Here is an 18,420-nt window from a genome sequence, read left to right as displayed (position 1 = left end):
CATGTTCATTGGATAAAAACCACAAGCAGGCATTTCCATCATGTGTAGCTTACTTTTCAATCAACAGTAAATTATGATCTTCTTAAACTGGAGTGCATATAAAAAATGGCTATAGGTGAGTTTAAAGTGATGTTTCCTTTATTATGACTTAGACTGCTTAGTGACCTCTCACTATAACAGTTGATTTATTCACAGTATGAATTTGTTCATTCCATTACAACAGATTGAAGTAAATGGGAACTAAGGCAAGTTTTTCTACATAAAGGGATTGCATATAAGAGGATGTTACTGAAAAATCTTTCCTTGTCTACTAGAAGAGAGACTCCATCAAAGAGGGCATGGCAAAGAGGGAAACTGCCCCAGGTCCCAGCAATTCAAAAGTGTCTGGGGATTCTGGCCACTGCAACTGTGGCAGAGGTGGTATCCAGAATCTGGGCCCTTTAAATCGCCAATATAGTGGCACAGTGTACTCCAGGCAGCACTGGAGGAACGTGCTGTGGTCCAGGTGGCATTGAGGGCTGGCTTCCCCTGATTTTGTCCCTTTTACCAGAGGCCCCACCACTTCCATCTGAGGCCCCACCCTCTAAGGGAGAGTAGAGCCAGTCCCCACTTTGTCCAGGAGATCAGTGAAGGTGTTGATTCTCCTAGGGAGTGAAAACTGAAAATGGAAAGTTCAAAAGAATTCCCATGTTGCAATGGCGTGAACTCAGTATAAAATGTATTTTTCTCAAAATCCTGCTTTTCTGAATTTGAAATAGAATATATTTACATATATATGCACATGGATTTCAGCACAATATGTCTAATATAAAATGCTATTGAAAATGAAGACAGATGATACCCTTCCTACTAGGCAGGGATGTCTCATAACTGTAAATAATGAATTCCTGTGTATAACTAGATCTAACATAAGCAGAAGGATAACATTCACTGAGACTATGTCTACACAGCAGGGTTATTTCGAAATAACTGATGTTATTCCGAAATAACGTAGTACGCATCTACACATCAAGACTGTTATTTCTAGATAAATTCGAAATAACGGGCTTCTTACTCTGATTCCTGTAACCCTCATTATATTAGTAAGGGTTATCTGAGGAAGAGTGCTCTATTTCGAAATAATTGCTGTGTAGACAGCACCAAAAAGTCTAAATAAGCTATTTTGACTTAAGCTACGCAAGTAATGTAGCTCAAGTTGCATAGCTTATTTTGAGTTTAGCCCTGCTGGGTAGACATGCCCTGAGGCTCTTAGTATGGGACTAGAGTTTGAAAATGTTCTTTACCTGAAGTACACACTTGTTAAAAAAAAATCAATGTTTAAGAACAAATCTCTTTAACTATCTTGCCAAAAAAAGTGGGTTAGAATCAATTGCTTTCATAGTAAATCCCAGTTTATTTATACTGTCAGTGAGTGGAACCTTATTTCTAAAGCACTTTGAGATTGACCAATGAACGTTGCTATATAAGAGTTTGTATGATTAATTATTAGTTCTTAGGTTTGTTTTTTTTCCAGAATTCGATAGAAGTTGTTCAGTGCAGGAAATTTCTCTCCAAAACACAGTTCTATGAAAATAAAATTCAGATCCAGTATCTATAACATGACATATGACTGACATGAATTCTCATAGTTTTGAAATTCTAGGAGCTACTAACAGTTACCTCTTTTATTTCACCCTATATCTGCTGAAAGGCAGTTATCCACTATTTGCTGTAGTCTGAAGAGCTTTCAGGATGTCTCTACAGAAACATAAAATTAGTCAAAAATAAAATGAATAGAGATGGGTTGATACCAGATTTCCTATTTTTCAGGAAATTCAGCAATTTTGATTTTTTTCCATTCCAAACTGGAAACCAAAACATTTCAAAAATTCCTGCAATACAAAATTACACATCTACACACCCAGAAATTATTTCAAGTTGAGCAAAATGTCTCTTTCAACTAGAAAACATTTCACGTTCAAAAGATGGGAATTTTCCAATGGAAAAAAAATCTTTCTTTGGAAAATTTCTGCTTAGTTCCACTTATGGAATTACTAAGAGAAATTACCAAATAAGTAGGTTTAAACAAAAAATTGGTGAACAAGCACTTATACTTCAGTTGCAACACATAAGCATCACAATCATAAAATTGGAAGAGTAAATTTTACTAATATTGGAAGGGGTAAGTCTAGATGACAAAATTCTGATAAAGTGGAGTGATTTTATATTACAGCAGAAGGAAATTGAGATAGAACTCCTGGGATACATCTACACTGGGTGCTAAATTCAAGTTAAGATACGCAACTTCAGCTATGTTAATTGCATAGCTGAAGTTGAAGTACCTTAACTCAACTTTTGGCGCTATGAAGCAGGAAATCTAAGGAAGAACACTCTTCCTTCACCTCCCCTTACTCCTCGTGAAATTAGGGTTGCAGAAGTCAGAGTAAGAAGCCTGTTATTGAGAAATTAATTTGAAATAATGAGCTTGCTGTGTAGACATGCATTCTGTTATTTCAAAATAACATGAGTTATTTCAAAATAAGTGTGCCGAGTAGAAAATAACATTAGTTATTTCGAAATAAGCATGTAGTGTTTTTAAACTGCATAGGAATTCTACCCCTGCCTTTTCTCTAATTGTGAAGAATTTGTCATCAGATGCACAAAGATACTCTTGAAATTAATATTTGCATATAACACTAAAAAGTTCCCTTGTTCTCTCAAAGCAAATGATTTGTCCATTAAAGCTCAATATATCCCTATGTCCTAGTTATCTTTTGGGTTTAGAGAAGGTAACAAAGATAGCCCAGATTTGAAAAACTTAAACTACAAGAAAAAGCTAAAAACTGAGTGGCTACGTCTAGACTGGCATGATTTTCCGCAAATGCTTTTAACAGAAAAGTTCTTCCGTTAAAAGCATTTGCGGAAAAGAGTGTCTAGATTGGCATGGACGCTTTTCCACAAAAGCACGTTTTGCAGAAAAGCTTCCGTGCCAAATCTAGACGTGGTTTTGCGCAAAAAAGCCCCAATCGCCATTTTCACGCTCGGGGCTTTTTGCGCAAAACAATACCACGTTGTCTACACTGGCCCTCTTGCGCAAAAGCATTTGCGCAAGAGGGCTTTTGCCCGAATGGGAGCAGCACAGCATTTCCGCAAGAACACTGACAATCTTACATGAGATCGTCAGTGTTCTTGTGGAAATTCAAGCCGCCAGTGTAGACAGCTGGCAAGTTTTTCCACAAAAGCAGAAAAACTTGCCAGTCTAGACGCAGCCGGTATGTTTATTCTCTTGAAAAGATGAACGAGGCCTTTTCAATACCTTCCAGAAGATCATTGCTGTGGGAATCCCAGGAGTTCATACAGTAGGTCCAGTAAAGAAATTAACTGCTGATCATGCTCCTGTCAACTCTGGTACTCCACCAGGTTGAAAAGAGTAAGGGGAATTGATAGGAGAGTTTCTTCCATTGACACCCCCCCCCCCCAGTAGGAATGCAGTGGTAATTTAAATTAAGGTACATCGACTCCAACTTTGCTATTCACATAGCTGGAGTTGCGTATCTTATTTCAACATTGCCCACTAGTGTAGACGTGGGGGGGGGGGGGGGAGGGGGCTGACAATAATCTTCAGATGTGTCAAGGGCTATTATTAAAAACACAGCCATCAATTATTTGCCTTCTCCTCAGTTCAGTGGACATGGAGAAATCAGTTTAACCTACAGTGAGGTTTATATCAGATTTTAGGGAAAATATTCAAACTGTAAGGATAGAGGACTACTGGAATAGGTCACCAAAGGAAGTTGTGGAATTCCCCATCATTAGAGGCTTTTAAAAACAAGTTAGATTAGTGATGATCTAGATATATTTGGTCCTGCCTCGTTTTGAGATGAACTAGGTGACCTCTTGGGTGCCCTACATTTCCATGAAAATAGGGTTTTTAAAATCAAGCTAGGTTTGGAATACTAACTAGCAAAAAGAAAACTTTTAACAATGAAATGCTGGTCATTTTTACATCCACACAGTATCACAAATATTTGGTTGAATACAACTGACATGTAGTTAAAATTCCCCTCTTGTAAAAGCCACATATGCAAAATAATCAGTAATAAAAGGCCTCTATTCTCTTTGATTGAAAGAGATATGTGATCAGAATTATAAGGACAATTTTAGTTACTGCAGGCCAGAGATCTATTTACCAGAGAAAATGAGTTACACCAGCATAAAACTGGAGTAATGCTGTAGTGAATGGGGCATGACTTCTTTCTCTTCTTTGCAAATAAAGTACTCTAATGGTGAGATTCAGCACTGTGCCTCTTAGAAGTGTTGCAAAGGATTTGCAGCTGCAGGCAGAGGTAGAGGGTTAAGACCTGCTCCAATTATGGCCTGTTATGGCAGCCTCCCTGGACTGTGCTATCCCTGCAGTGCTATATGCCATTCACAGAACTTGCCCTGTGCCAGGAGTCCTCAGTGTACAGCCGACAGCTGTGTTCCTCAGTTCTTGCATCTGAGGAATTAGCTCCATACCAGACCTAGGTGTTTTAAACCTGCTTTCTGTCATTCCAGCCCTTTTACCCAGTGGAAAGGGGACCTTGCAGGGGTAGAGAATCTCACCAAGTCTTTTTTTGCACTCTCTCATATAGAAGTTCTTATACCTCTGAACATTTTCACTTCTCTGTACTTTTTCCATTTTTCCTACTTTACTTTATTCTTAACAAGGTGTACAAAACTGAATGCAGTAGTCAGAGAACATAATATACCATTCATTTGCCCAACTCCATTACAGAATAACGTTATTCTCTATCTTTTCCTGAATACTTGATAGAAAGCCAATATTCTTCAATACCAATGCCAGTGAGGGCAATTATAAAAACTTTATGATATTCCAATCTCTTTCACAGTCACCCGAAAGAATTAGCTCCTAAGGAAGGCCTTTGTGAGAAGCTGCAACCCCCCTAGATGTAAACTGCAAGCAGCAGTAGCAGCTTCTCAGAGTTATGATACAGTTATTATTTCGAATTAACTTTAATAGCATCTACACAGGCAAATTGCTATTTTGAAATAAATTCAAATAAGCGGAGTGCTTATTTCAAATTTGGTAAACCTCATTCCACGAGGAATAACACCAAATTCAAAATAGCTAATTCAAAATAAGTGCTGTATAGACGCTTATTTTGAAATAGGGGGCCTCCAGCCCTTCCCAGTTTCCCCTGGTGGCCACTCTGGGCCAAACCAAAAAAACTCCTCTTCTCTCCCCCAGCCCTGGAGCCCTTAAAGGGGTAAACTCTGGCCACACTGCACTGCACTGCCAGCACACACTGCACTGCCAGCAGTTGCTGCCCCTGACCCAATGCCCGCAGAATGAGCCGGGCAGCCAGTGCCAGCCAGCCATCCACTTCCCAGTCCCCCAGGAGCCAGCCAGGGGCCGGAGACGGTGGGAGCCCTTCTGGACTAGTGCGGACATCATGGACCTCATAGAGGTTTGGGGGGAGGCCTCCAATGTCCATGATCTCTGCACTAGATGGAGGAACGCAGCCATGTACAGCCGCATAGCTGCCACCATGGCCACCAAAGGCTACATGCGCACCCAGGAGCAGGTGCGCATGAAAATTAAAGAGCTCCGGCAGGTGTACACAAGGGCCACATGGGCAGCTCCGTACAGGGGCAGACTCCTGTCCCCATTTTGACACCCTGGAGCACATCGTGGGGGGCGGCATGGTCCGTGCCACCCCGGGGGACAACGATCTGGGAGCAGAGAGTCCTGACCAGTGCACGGAGGAGGAGCTACAGGAGCTGTCACAGAGGGTGCCACACTAGCAGGACCCCTCAGCTGTCCCAGCAGCTGAGTCACCAGGGTCGTCCGGAGAGGCCACAGCATGTGAGTGCCATTACTGTCTCCTTCCTCGGGGGGTGGGGAAGGAGACCAGGGACTGTGCATGTGGGCCTTGCTTACCATGGATCATGCAGCAACCTGTGCATGTGTGAGCATGTGCCGTGCCACCCCTGGGCAGGTGACTCCAGCTGCCTGCCACATAGGGACCTTGGCCTGACAGTCACACGCATGTGTGAACAGACATGACATGCCCCTGACCCCAGGGCGGGACACAGCAGGACACCCTCCCTTCACAAGCCCCCTCTACACAGAGGCAGGGGACATCGCCCCCCCCCCCACCTCGGCCGCACTATACACAGCACAGGGGCATGGGTGTGGTCTTGGGGCAGCTCCCTCTCCCGGGGATAGCCGGACATTCCGACCATGGCCTCTGTGCAAGCACAGCGGCTCTGACGGTGCAGGGCACAGTCATCCTCACCTTGCAGAGTGCAGCTGGGCTTCACCCACTGTGTCCCCAGGGAGAACTGACCACTTGTTTTGTTTCTCTACAGCTGCACCAGCTACGCATGAAGAGCGCACACCACGCCCGGGACATGCATCCGAGGGCTCGGCAGGCCCACTCGAACAGTGAAGGGGTACTGACAGCAGCACCTGGGGGCACTGCGAGCCCTGAACCTCCAGAACTGGGTGCAAGAAGACCTGCAGCTCCGCGGGAGCAGCTTGCCCAGGGTTGTGCCATCTACTGACACCTGCAGGGGCCCTGGTGCAGAGCGTGCTGCCTCCTGCCAGTCTCGCGCCTGCTGCCTCCCCAGCTACCGCTCCTTCTCCCACTTCTTCTCCCTCTCCCTCTTCTTGCATCACACCCTCCTCAACCTCCACACCCTCCTCTCCATCTCTCTGGGGATGCCGAGGCCCCCGCAGCCGCTGTGCTGGGAGACAGTTGGCCCGGTGAGACCCCCACCACTGAGCTTCCCTTCCCTCTTCTTCCCCTTTCTTCTCCCTTCCAGCTCCCTCCTCCCAGGTTTCTCCCTTTCCTCGCCCGCCCTCTCTCGTCCCCTCTCCCGCCTCCTTTCTCCAGTATCAGAATTTCATCCCCCCTCCCGAGTTTTGTTAAATAAAGACAGTTCGTGTTTGTGAAAAAGTGTGCATTTTATTTTACATCATCAAGGTAGACAAGCAAGCAGGGAAACCTGAGAACTGGCTGTCTGAGGGAGGAAGGAGGCCCTTTAAGCACAGACCTCAGTTAGCCTCAGGCATCAGCCACACAGGGTAAGTCCTGACCTGGTGCCCTGCCGGAACTGGCTCCGACCATCCTTAAATGCGATTCACAGTCCACTCAGCGTGGACACGCTATTTCGAAATAGCAAAATGCTATTTCGAAGTGCATTTTGTGTATAGACACGTTATTTTGAAATAAGCTATTTCGAATTAACTCTTTTGAAATAAGATATTTTGAAATAACGCTGTAGTGTAGACATACCCTCATCTGGAATAGTCCCTTGAAAATTTTCTTCCTTCCACAAGTATCAGCCTAGGAGGATTTAGGCTTTTTAAATCCTTCAGAATTGCATCTTCCTACCTCATTTGTGGTCCTTTGACCTCAATTCTAAAAAACTTCTGTGATAGTGTGCCTTCTTCTCCATGTTGGACATGACCACACTATTATGCTCTTGGCATCCACTGGTGGAAGACTCCAACTTCCCATGATCATCTAAGTTATCAACTTGTTTGTAACAAAATTAAACCAAAGTATATTACGAATGCACCCTCACTTTTGATATTGAAAACTCATTTTTCTTCCTTTTCTCGGCTGTTTTTAATGTCAGGGTTTCTTCTCTGTATAACAGAGTTGTCATCACTACTGTGTTAAACATTTGAATCTTAGTTGTCACACTAATATCCTGCTGTCCAAACACGGGCCTTTAAAGATACTGAAATGTCATTGATGTAAGACTGAGAAAAACCTGTGACTTTTGTAATTACAGATTCTCCTTCTGTTAACTAGATACCCAGATGGATAAAACTTTTCACCATTCAACATCTTTGCCATCTTCATACAGCATTGGCAGGTCATACCTTTTGATTTTATAAGAGGAAGTCATAGCCTTGGTTTTATCCTCTTCCCCACCGCATTGACCGTCTGTTTCTGCTGGGGTGAGGGTTTTTTTTTTAGGTTTTGGTTTTGGGGTGTTTTTTGTTTGTTTTTTGCAGTTCTTCCACAATGCTTTATATTTGTTCACTTGTCCCTCCAGAAAGGCAGTATCCACCTGCAGACTTGAGATCCTCTAACGACAAAACTTTAAATTGCACATCTCTTACTCAATCAGCATTTGTCACCCTATCCTCTGTTAGAACATTGAATAAAATAGGTAAGAGAATACACAGCCCTTATTTCTGCTGCAACCTTGGGAGTTGGGGGGGCGGGAGGAAACCACAGCTCCTACTCCTGCCGCAGCCACTGCCATCTGAAACCAAAGTCATGGAAATCTGGTAAAGTCATGGAATCTGTAACTTCTGTGCTTATTTATATCCTTTTTATGAGCATTTTGTATTTTGTAAGACTTGGACCTAAATGATTTATTGTTTACCTGAGTGAACCTAGAGAATTAGAGAGAGAAAACTAAGTTATGCAACTGAAATATAAACTTCAGGCCATTATTTGTAAGAGATATGAACAACATATCTTACATTTTTTCTGAGAAATATTTATAAACAAGCCTTACATATACTGGTTTTAATATTAAAATGTAAACAGTCTTCTACATGCAAATATTCATTTGAAAGTAAATATCCATCCACTTGAAAATAAATGTGTACAGAATTTTTAACAAACAGTACAAGTGTAATACTTACATTGACGAGTGTTGATTTGCAGTGTGAATGCTTCAATTACAGAACATCTGCAATTAGATTAATTATGAATTTTCAAAGTTGACTCATCATAGTAACTGACACTTCACAATAAAATCCAAGTGTGTAATCGTTCATTAATCAAAAAAGCAAAAACAAAACAAAACCAGTTTAAGAAAATCCCACCACACAATTTGCAACATTTCCGCACCCTATTTATAGGAATAGACTTACATGGTTATCAGAGAAATGTCACATCATTAGAAACATTGATTCACCCTGTAATGTCATTTACAAAATGTCACCTTCTGACAATAGTGCTGCTAGGAATAGTATCACGCTACATTGAATCAGCAGCTACAGTGAACGCTATTTAAAAAGTAAACATTTGCAAGACAATCAGTCACCACAGTTACTACCTACTCCAGTTATAGTGAAAACTCTGGTACCTTGGAAGCTACTGTGTGGTAACTATAGATAAATATTGATTCTCGGGTCATATTCTCAGCTCATGTACATTAACATACCTCTGTTGAAGTCAGTACAGTAATTCTTCACTTAACACGTGCCCACTTAACACATTTTCACGATAGCACGATTTTGGGGAGGGGACATTTTTTAAACAACATTACCCCGTCCCCACAATAACACAATTTCCCCTAGGGCTGGCCGGTGGCTGGCAGCTGCACAGGGCTTCTCCTGCGTCCCTGCAAAGCGGCAAAGCTCGCAGCACCATTCCCCAGTGACACCCTCTGGCCAAATGCCTTGTGTCCAGACAGAGGAGGTCACTGGGAAACGGTGCGGCGAGTGGCAAACCTCCGCCACTTTGTAAGGAGGCAGAGGAAACCCCACGCAGCTGCTCGTGATCGGCCAGCTGGGGAAACCCAGCCGCTGGCTGCAAGCTCCCTTCCCTGTCCTCCTCTTCCCTTCCCGAGAGCCAAACACCTCCCCAGTCCCCTTTCTCCCCCAACCTTATGTCCCGGTCCTAGCTGCTAACAAGTGCAAGCTGGAGCCGCAAGTGCAAACTCAACCACCACCTTTTTCATTATTTTCAATGGGAAAAGAGACTCAGCATAACACGTTAGCACTTAACACGAACATTTTCAAAAATGCATCTATAGTGTTAAATGAGGAATTTAATGAGGAATTGCCAACTCTTGCATATTATTCCCAATCTCATAATATTTTGGTTCCCTTTTAATGTATTTGCATGAGCTTCTGAGTTTTGCTGTTATTCCCATGGAATTTTGTTCGTCCACAAAATGGCACCCCTCTCCCTTTATAGTGAAAAGAATTCAAGCCCTCTGTGAAGTGGCTTCAATGTCCCTTTATATTTAAAACTGAATATGAGGCTCCCCCACAAAGATGGCCAGCTTTCCCTCAGTTTTCAATGGAATTGCAGCTATGCTACTCCCAGAAAAGATGGTAGCCCTTAATCACCCTGTGAGAACCTAGTAGGGGATGAGAAAATGCTGATGTTCAGGTAATGAGATTATGGGAGCACCAGGAAGGGAGAATGTGTCAGAAAACAGTATAGGTAACTATGTGGGTGTCAGAGGCTGACTGAGAAATGCAGATGAATTGTGGGAACCAGGAGGCAATGGATAGAAATATAGGAAAGCAGAGGAGGCATATGGAGGGACTGTGGAAAAATGTAGCATAGCAGGGATGGAAAATATGATGGGTACCTGATTGTAAGGGAATATGGAGGAAGAGTACAAGTGGGGCAGGTGTTTATCCTGTTTAAGTACAGAAGGGATTAGAGATTCCTGATCCCACACCTCAGAAGAGAAGGTAAGACAAAATACTTCTAAGTAACAAATGGAGAAGTTTACAATTGTGTGGATTTCACTGAAGATTGAAATTTGAATCTGAGATGCTCTCACACACATTGGAGGTGGCTAGTTTCCCTCTAAAGGTAGAAATATCATGGAGAGAAAGCTTGTTAAAAATGTGTTTTTTTAAACATTGACCGCTGTGACCCACATGTCATAATTATAAAGGGTGTGGAAGAGAAGGGGGACAATTCACCCGTCCTTTTGAGTAAGAGTTTCAGAGCTTTTTAATGCCGGAAGAGATTGTTTTTATCATACTTCCTGCATAACAGTGGACATAGAATTTCCACCAATAACTCCTGCATCAAGTCTATAATTTCTGGTTGAGCTAAAGTGCATCTTTTAGAAAATATATCAAATCATGAGAGAGAGCACTCACAGAAATCCTTGGCAAGTTATTCCAGTGGTTAATTACCCTCATTTTATTTCTATTCTGAATTGTCTAACTTCAGTGCCCAGCTATTTGATCTCTTTATGCTGTCTTCCAGAATATGGAGACAGCCACAATCAGAAATTGTCTCCCCCTTTAGGTACTGAGACTGTGATCAAGTCATCTCTTAACATTCTCTTTGATGTGTTCAATAGATTGAGTTTCTTAAGTGTGAGCCAGGATTTTCCCCCAGAATGATTCTTGTAGCTTTTTCCTCAAATCTTTCCAAATTGTCCATAAATGTCTTAAAGTGTTGATATCAGAACTGAACCCAGTATTCCCATAACTGCTTAGTCAATACTGTATTCAACAATAACAATATATACCAAATCCTGCTAGTCCCCTACTTACACATTATAGGGTCATCTTAACCCTCTTAACCATAACTTCATGTTCAGTTAGCTTTCTAGTGTTATATTTTTACCACATGTCAAGGCTCCTTCCCCACTCTGGCATGATAAATACAGAAGTGGGGTCTGCAAAAGTACTTCCCACTCTGGCACAATAAATGCAGAAATGGGGGCCTGAAAAAGTACCCCAAAACCTTATCTTTCCAGGCTTTGGTAAAAAATTTCCCCCCAAAATCTTAACCTAGATTTTGGGGATAAAAACTCAGCTGCCACCACTCAAGTAATGATAAGAAAATCAGGGGAGAGATCACTTGGGAAATCTCACTCCTAAATTACAAACCAGGAAACAAAAATTAACCACTACCAAGTTAATAAAAAGAAAAGAGAAAGAACTTTTATTATTATCACCACAATATTCCTGTTGCAAGCATAATGACTAGATGGAACAGTAACAAAATAATATAATCATGGAGGAGAAATTTACCATGGGCAGGAACATAGGGTATGTCTACACTACCACCCTAGTTCGAACTAGGGTGGTAATGTAGGCAACCGGAGTTGCAAATGAAGCCCGGGATTTGAATTTCCCAGGCTTCATTTGCATCTTGCCGGGCGCCGCCATTTTTAAATGTCCGCTAGTGCGGACTCCATGCTGTGCGGCTACACGCGGCACGGACTAGGTAGTTCAGACTAGGCTTCCTATTCCAAACTACCTAGTCCATGCCACGTGTAGCCACGCGGCACGGAGTCCGCACTAGCGGACATTTAAAAATGGCGGCGCCCAGCAAGATGCAAATGAAGCCCGGGAAATTCAAATCCCGGGCTTCATTTGCAACTCCGGTTGCCTACATTACCACCCCAGTTCGAACTAGGGTGGTAGTGTAGACATACCCTTAGTTACTAAGGAGAGCAAAATCCCTTTTTAAATGCGCAGACATCAGATCCCTTTTCCCCAAACCCTAAAACAATAAAACCTAACAGATTTATCTAAACTTGACCCTACTTACAGCGTTTAAAGGGGCAGAATATCACCCTAGCCACACACAATAGATTACATGTCTAACACAAAACATAAAATAATCTCACAAAAAGTGGTGTTATAATAACCTTACAAATTACTGGGGTACATACTGCCTCAGTGGAGCTTTTTGAGAGCAGGTTAGGCAAACACTTGTTAGCGGTAGTCAAGATGATGCTTCGTCCATCCATGAGTAAAGTAAGAGGGCACCAGCATCCAGATCATAGCCCTACCCCCTGTTCTGCCTTGAGGCACATTCCCACTTGGCCCCTCCCGTGAAGCCCTCATGCTTCATTCCCCTCTCCCCTGAGGCATTCCCCCCCACCCTTCACTCACCTGGTGGAACAGGGGTGGACAGAAGAGCAGTATGGGTAGGGTTATAGGGGAAGATGATGAATGGACGCAATGCCTCAGGGCAGTGGGGCATGGCCATAGTACCATTCAGCAGCTGCCCTTCAAAGGGAGGTGTGCTGCATTCTGTTTGGGGAAGCTTAGCTTCCCCTGCTTGTTATATCTGCTGCCCATGGGCAATATGAAAATGTAGTATGTCCAAAGAGGGATGCAAAATCATTTTTAAAAGAGTGCAGGTGACTTCCAAGTATTAGCATATGGTATGGTGTTCATACAGGCAAAGCAAGAATTGGTCCAGTTTCTGCTGATGACTCAAAGTAGATTTGTTAGCTCTTAGAGCATGCTATAGTGTCCCCATAAAAGCAATCTGCTAGATCTTTTGTGGCAGGATGGTATGAAACAGAATAAATGTGCTGAATTTCATTTGAAACAAGGAATGTCTCAGACACTTCTTCATAGAACTGAGGTCCATTGTCACTCATCAACTGTAATGATAGACCACATGGCTATGAAGCTATGAAGATGTCCACTGGTCTTGGGAGGTCTAGTATAAACTATTTTGAACATTTCTGACAATTTTAAATGGGCATTGGCAATGACCAAAAACATGTAGCCTTCTAAGGCTATGTCTAGACTGCAGGCTTCTTTCGAAAGAGGCTCTTTCGAAAGCATCTTTCGAAAGAGCCTCTTTCGAAAGATCGCGTCTAGACTGCAGGCGGATCTTTCGAAAGAGCAATCCGCTTTTTCGAAAGAGGGCACCCAGCGAGTCTGGATGCTCTCTTTCGAGGAAGCCCTATTTACATTGAAGAACGCCTTCTTTCGAAAGAGGAACTTTCGAAAGAAGGCATTCTTCCTCGTGAAACGAGGTTTACCGCCATCGAAAGAAAAGCCGCATTCTTTTGAAATAATTTCGAAAGAACGCGGCTTGAGTCTGGACGCAGGGGAAGTTTTTTCGGGAAAAGGCTACTTTTCCCGAAAAAACCCCTGAGTCTGGACACAGCCTAAGAGACCAGCAAAATCCACATGGATATGTGTTCAAGGAATCTGAGGCCAAGAGATAGGTTATTCTCTAACCAGGAGAGGATCATGCTAAATTAGGGTGCTTCTACACAGCCAGGTTTAACTCAAAATAAACTATGCGAGTTGAGCTACGTCAATTGCGCAGATTATTTCAAAATAGCTTATTTAGAAATTGGGAGCATCTACACAGCTCTTATTTTGAAATAGAGCACTCTACCTCCAACTTCCCTTACTCCTCATACAATTAGGGTTACAGGAGTTGGAGTAAGAAGTCCTCCAGCTTGACAGTATTTTGACATTATTTCAAAATAAATGCCTGCTATGTAGATGCGGACTAAGTTATTTTGAAATATTGCTAGTTATTTTGAAATAATGTTGCTGTACAGACATACCCTTAATGAGAAATAGTACCACACTTCACCTTCTTTTCAATGTCTTTCTTGATCTTCACCTACCAGACATGACTCCATGTTTCAGTCCTTATCCATACAATACCAAAATGATTTTATGAAGAGTTTCCAAAACATGAGAACAAAGTGAGTTTGGAATGATCTCTTGTGTTCCCCATAAGCAGCAACCTGGATTCACAGATAATTCAGGTTGATGTGACACAAATTTTGTCAGTTTGGGAGGTTTATGATCCAATACTGTAGCCTCTAGTTCCTTCCCTTCACAAAGGGAAGCACAATATCCTTAGTGGTTTCTTTGCTGATATCTATGCTTGTGATGATTAACCTATCCATCAAAACAAATAAAAACACCTTCATTTGAAGTTTCTTTGGGTAAACTGGAAGCAGGCATGACAGTCTATTTGCATTGTGGCGCTGAGTCCCTTTATAGAACTGAGTCATATAGGAATGAGCTGAAAATAGCAATGCCCATTGTTGCATACAAGCACCAGCTAACAATAGAACTCCATGTTTCAGTCTCAAAACAAAAAGTAATGGGCAGTGATCCATCAGCAAGGCAAAATATCTACCATCCAGCTAGGCATGCAATTTCCAAATTTCTAATATAATGCTGAGAGCTTCTTGCTCTAGTTGAGCATAGTTCTCCTCAGAGTGGAAAGTGCTCGTGAAGCAGAGGCAATTTTTGCACTCACTCCATATGGCGAAGCATTCACAAGCCAATTCCCCAGTAGCAAGGCATCAAAGTGCATAAAAACATTGGCTATTGTCAACGGTTTCTTTGCTTCCTTGAATTCACAATCACATTTAGTCAATTTCCTTTTTGTTGTTGTTGTTGCTTGTATCCAGTCATGTAAAGATGCCAATACTGTTGCCAGATTATGCAGAAATTTACTGAAATAGTTAAGCATTCCTAAGAATGAACAAACTGTGACATGTCCTCAGGTATGTGGCACTTGAGGAATTGCCTTCTCATTTTCCGGTGATTTTCTTAAACCAATGGCAACAACTACATATCCAGTGTATTCAGCTGCAAGTGTGAAAAGCTCACATTTGTGTCAATATACAGTCAGCCCTTGCAAATAAGGGAATAGGCCTTTTATCCTTCCAGGGTATATGCATACCTCTCAGAGAAGCCTTTTGAAGATTGTGTTGAGGGGCATAGTTATTTATCAGACTAATTATTTCATGTCAAAGATAGGATAGGTTTCAGTTTGTGATTTCCAGTGATTATTTAAGGCCATATAGAAAAAAATGATCCCTGGATTCCATTTGATCAGAGTTTGTGAGGATTAGTTCACTAAAAATCTAAACTTATTCTTGGTAGCACACTGTACTACAGGTGGATTTGGTGTAATGGTATCACTAAAATAGTTTCAATTTTGAAACAAACTTTGGCTATGCTAAGTTTATAACTCCAACCATAATATGTCTTTGTGCATTGTGATTATATATTATTTCATTTTTAGAACAAACTGCAGTGTTTCAAAGGGAGAAAAGTTATAATGCTGATTCTGTGGTTACATGTCTTGAGTTTGCCTTATTGTTCTAATAATTCACTTCAAACTGAGGGATATCTGCTGATTAGGGCAGTGGCTGCCAACCATTCCAGACTACTTTGCTCCTTCTGGGGGTCTGATTCTTGCATACACCAACTTCCACCTAATTTAAAAGCTACTTGTTTACAAGATCAGACATAAAAATTCAGAAATGTCACAGCACATGGTTACTAAAAAAATGTTTATTTTCTCATTTTTACCATGTTATTATAAAATAAATCAATTGGAATATCAGTCAATTGAAAAATACATATTGTATTTACAGTTTAGCATATAGTATGTAATGCAGTATAAACAAGTATTTGTCTACATGCAAGTTTAGCTTGTGTTGACTTCTCTAGTACTTTTTATGTAGCCTATTGCAAATCTAGGTAAATATCTAGATGAGTTGAGATACCTCCTTGAAGACCTCTGAATATTCGTAGGAGTACACATAGTAAGGGAAGTTAGTCATAACTAAATTTTGTGTTGTTTTTGAGACGTGCTCCCTGTAATGACTTTTTGGTGATAAAATTCCAAATTTAAACCTAAATCTAAAAAACTGGATCAATCATTGCTAGTGTTGGGACAAGGTCTTCCAAGTATTAGTGGCAAAAAGCTTGAAATAACCATGGCAAGCCCATTATCTATAGAATAGGAATGACTCCAGTAATCTGAAGAAGTGGGCTATGCCCACGAAAGCTCATGATACCATTTACATGTTTTGTTAGTCTATAAAGTGCTACCACACCATTTGTTGTTGTTTTTTTATAACAACACAGGTTGTCTTAGAACTATCGAGGTCATTTTTCTTATTATACTGGGAGACTAGATTAATACTACAAAATATTGAAATAAATTCACCAAGAAAGCAAATGTGTAGCCCTAGGCTGTGTCTAGACTGCATCCCTTTTCCGTAAAAGGGATGCAAATTAGACACTACGCAATTGCAAATGAGGTGGGGATTTAAATCCCCCCCGCTTCATTTGCATAAAAATGGCTGCTGCTTTTTTCCGGCTTGGAGCTTTGCCGGAAAAAAGCGCCAGTCTATATGCGGATCTTTCGGAAAATAAAGCCTTCTGAAAAAAAATAAAGCTTTCTGAAAAATCCCTTATTCCTTATTTTAAGAGGAATAAGGGATCTTTTGGAAAAGGCTTTATTTTCCGAAAGCTCCATGTCTAGACTGGCTCTTTTTTCCGGCAAAGCTCCGAGATGGAAAAAAGTGGCAGTCATGTTCATGCAAATGCCGCGGGAGGGATTTAAATCCCCGCTTCATTTGCAATTGCGATGTGTCTAATTTGCATCCCTTTTACGGAAAAGTAGAAATAAGAGATCCTCCAGAAAAGGGCTTTTTTCCGGAGGATCGGGGCCAGTGTAGACACTCTTTTCCGGCTTTTCTAAAAGCCGGAAAAAAGCGGCGGACATTTTTATTTAAATGCCGCGGGGGATATTTAAATCCCCCGCGGATTTCCCTATTACGACCTGTAAAATTAGCATGCCCCTTTCAGAAAAGGGGCCAGTGTAGACGTAGCCCTAGAGTTTAAGGGAGAAGCTTGACAGATTAGGATACTGTCTGTACAACTAAATTTGATAAAAAATTTGGGATGATCAGACTGATCTGAGTTATTATCACAAGGTATTCTGACGAATGCATTTTAGAATCCACTGATATCAGAAGCAGTATCCACATGCAACATTCTATATTGAGCCAAGAAGAAAATAGATTTGCCTATGAAAGGGACGTAATAGTTCACAATGAAAAAAATGAAGCTTTCTATATTGCATTTTAAATTAACTCTTGTAACATGTTTTCTTTCCTTTTCTTTCCTGAATCCTTTTTGATTTTAAGAATTCCCTGGTTTCCAAACAACTGTAGCATCTCTCTGCTAGGGGAGGCGGTTGAGCCCCAAGCCTCATTGGCTGGAGTCAGGCAAGCTGTGTCCAGATCTGACCAATGGACTGTGCCTTGTAGGAGAAGGAAGCAGCTGTGTGCTGCTGCTCCCTGTCCCCCTTTCCTCAGCTGGGGAAATGGCAGTGCAGCAAAGCACTGCCTGACGGTTTTTCCCCTGCCACTCCAATTGGCCATAATTGCCTGGAAGTGGAGGGGATTCAGAGCCATGTACGTCCCCAGGGAGCTGTGCCAGGTAACCATCCCCTCCATCACCCAGACCCCACACTTCCACCCTGCTCAGGCACCCTACCACACTCCAAGATCCACCAACCTCCATCCTGGTCCTGCACCCTCCTTCCCGCCCCGACACCACAACCCAAACCTGCTTCCTTTCAGCCCCTTCCCACACTCTTAGCTGCTCATTTTTGGCCCTACCCCAGAGTCTAGGGGGGCCCATACAATCTACTAGCCCAAGCCCCCCCTTGGTCAGATGTGCAAGAGGAATTTGGGAAGTGTCTCTCTGTTTCGCAGTCAGGGGCCATGTCAGTGAAATGGGGTTTTTGTTTGTTTGTTTTGGTTTGGTTTTTTGCTTCTCGCTTTTGTGCAGCCGCTGGCTGATTTTTCTGTAGGTCAGCAGCCCCTGTCTCAGTATGCAGTCTAAGGTCACTGTTTTGTTTTGGGTTTTTTGCTTCTCGCTTTTGTGCAGCTGCTGGCTGATTTTTCTGTAGCGCAACAGCCCCCGTCTCAGTATGCAGTCCAAGGTCACACCTAAATAGACCAGTTCTACTTCATGCTTCATTTTCTTATCATTCAGATAAGCATTCAGTTCTTGGACTGTGCTAACATGATGAAGATGGAACAAACTGGAGACTGTATTTATGATGTGTGGCTGGAGGTGCCACGTTCTACAGTAGTCAGCTAATTTTA

This window comes from Pelodiscus sinensis, chromosome 1 (assembly GCF_052426305.1).
Source record: "Pelodiscus sinensis isolate ZL-2025 chromosome 1, ASM5242630v1, whole genome shotgun sequence".
Taxonomy (NCBI): Eukaryota; Metazoa; Chordata; order Testudines; family Trionychidae; genus Pelodiscus; species Pelodiscus sinensis.
The sequence above is the reverse complement of the archived record's forward strand: the minus strand, read 5'-3'. Positions refer to the sequence as shown.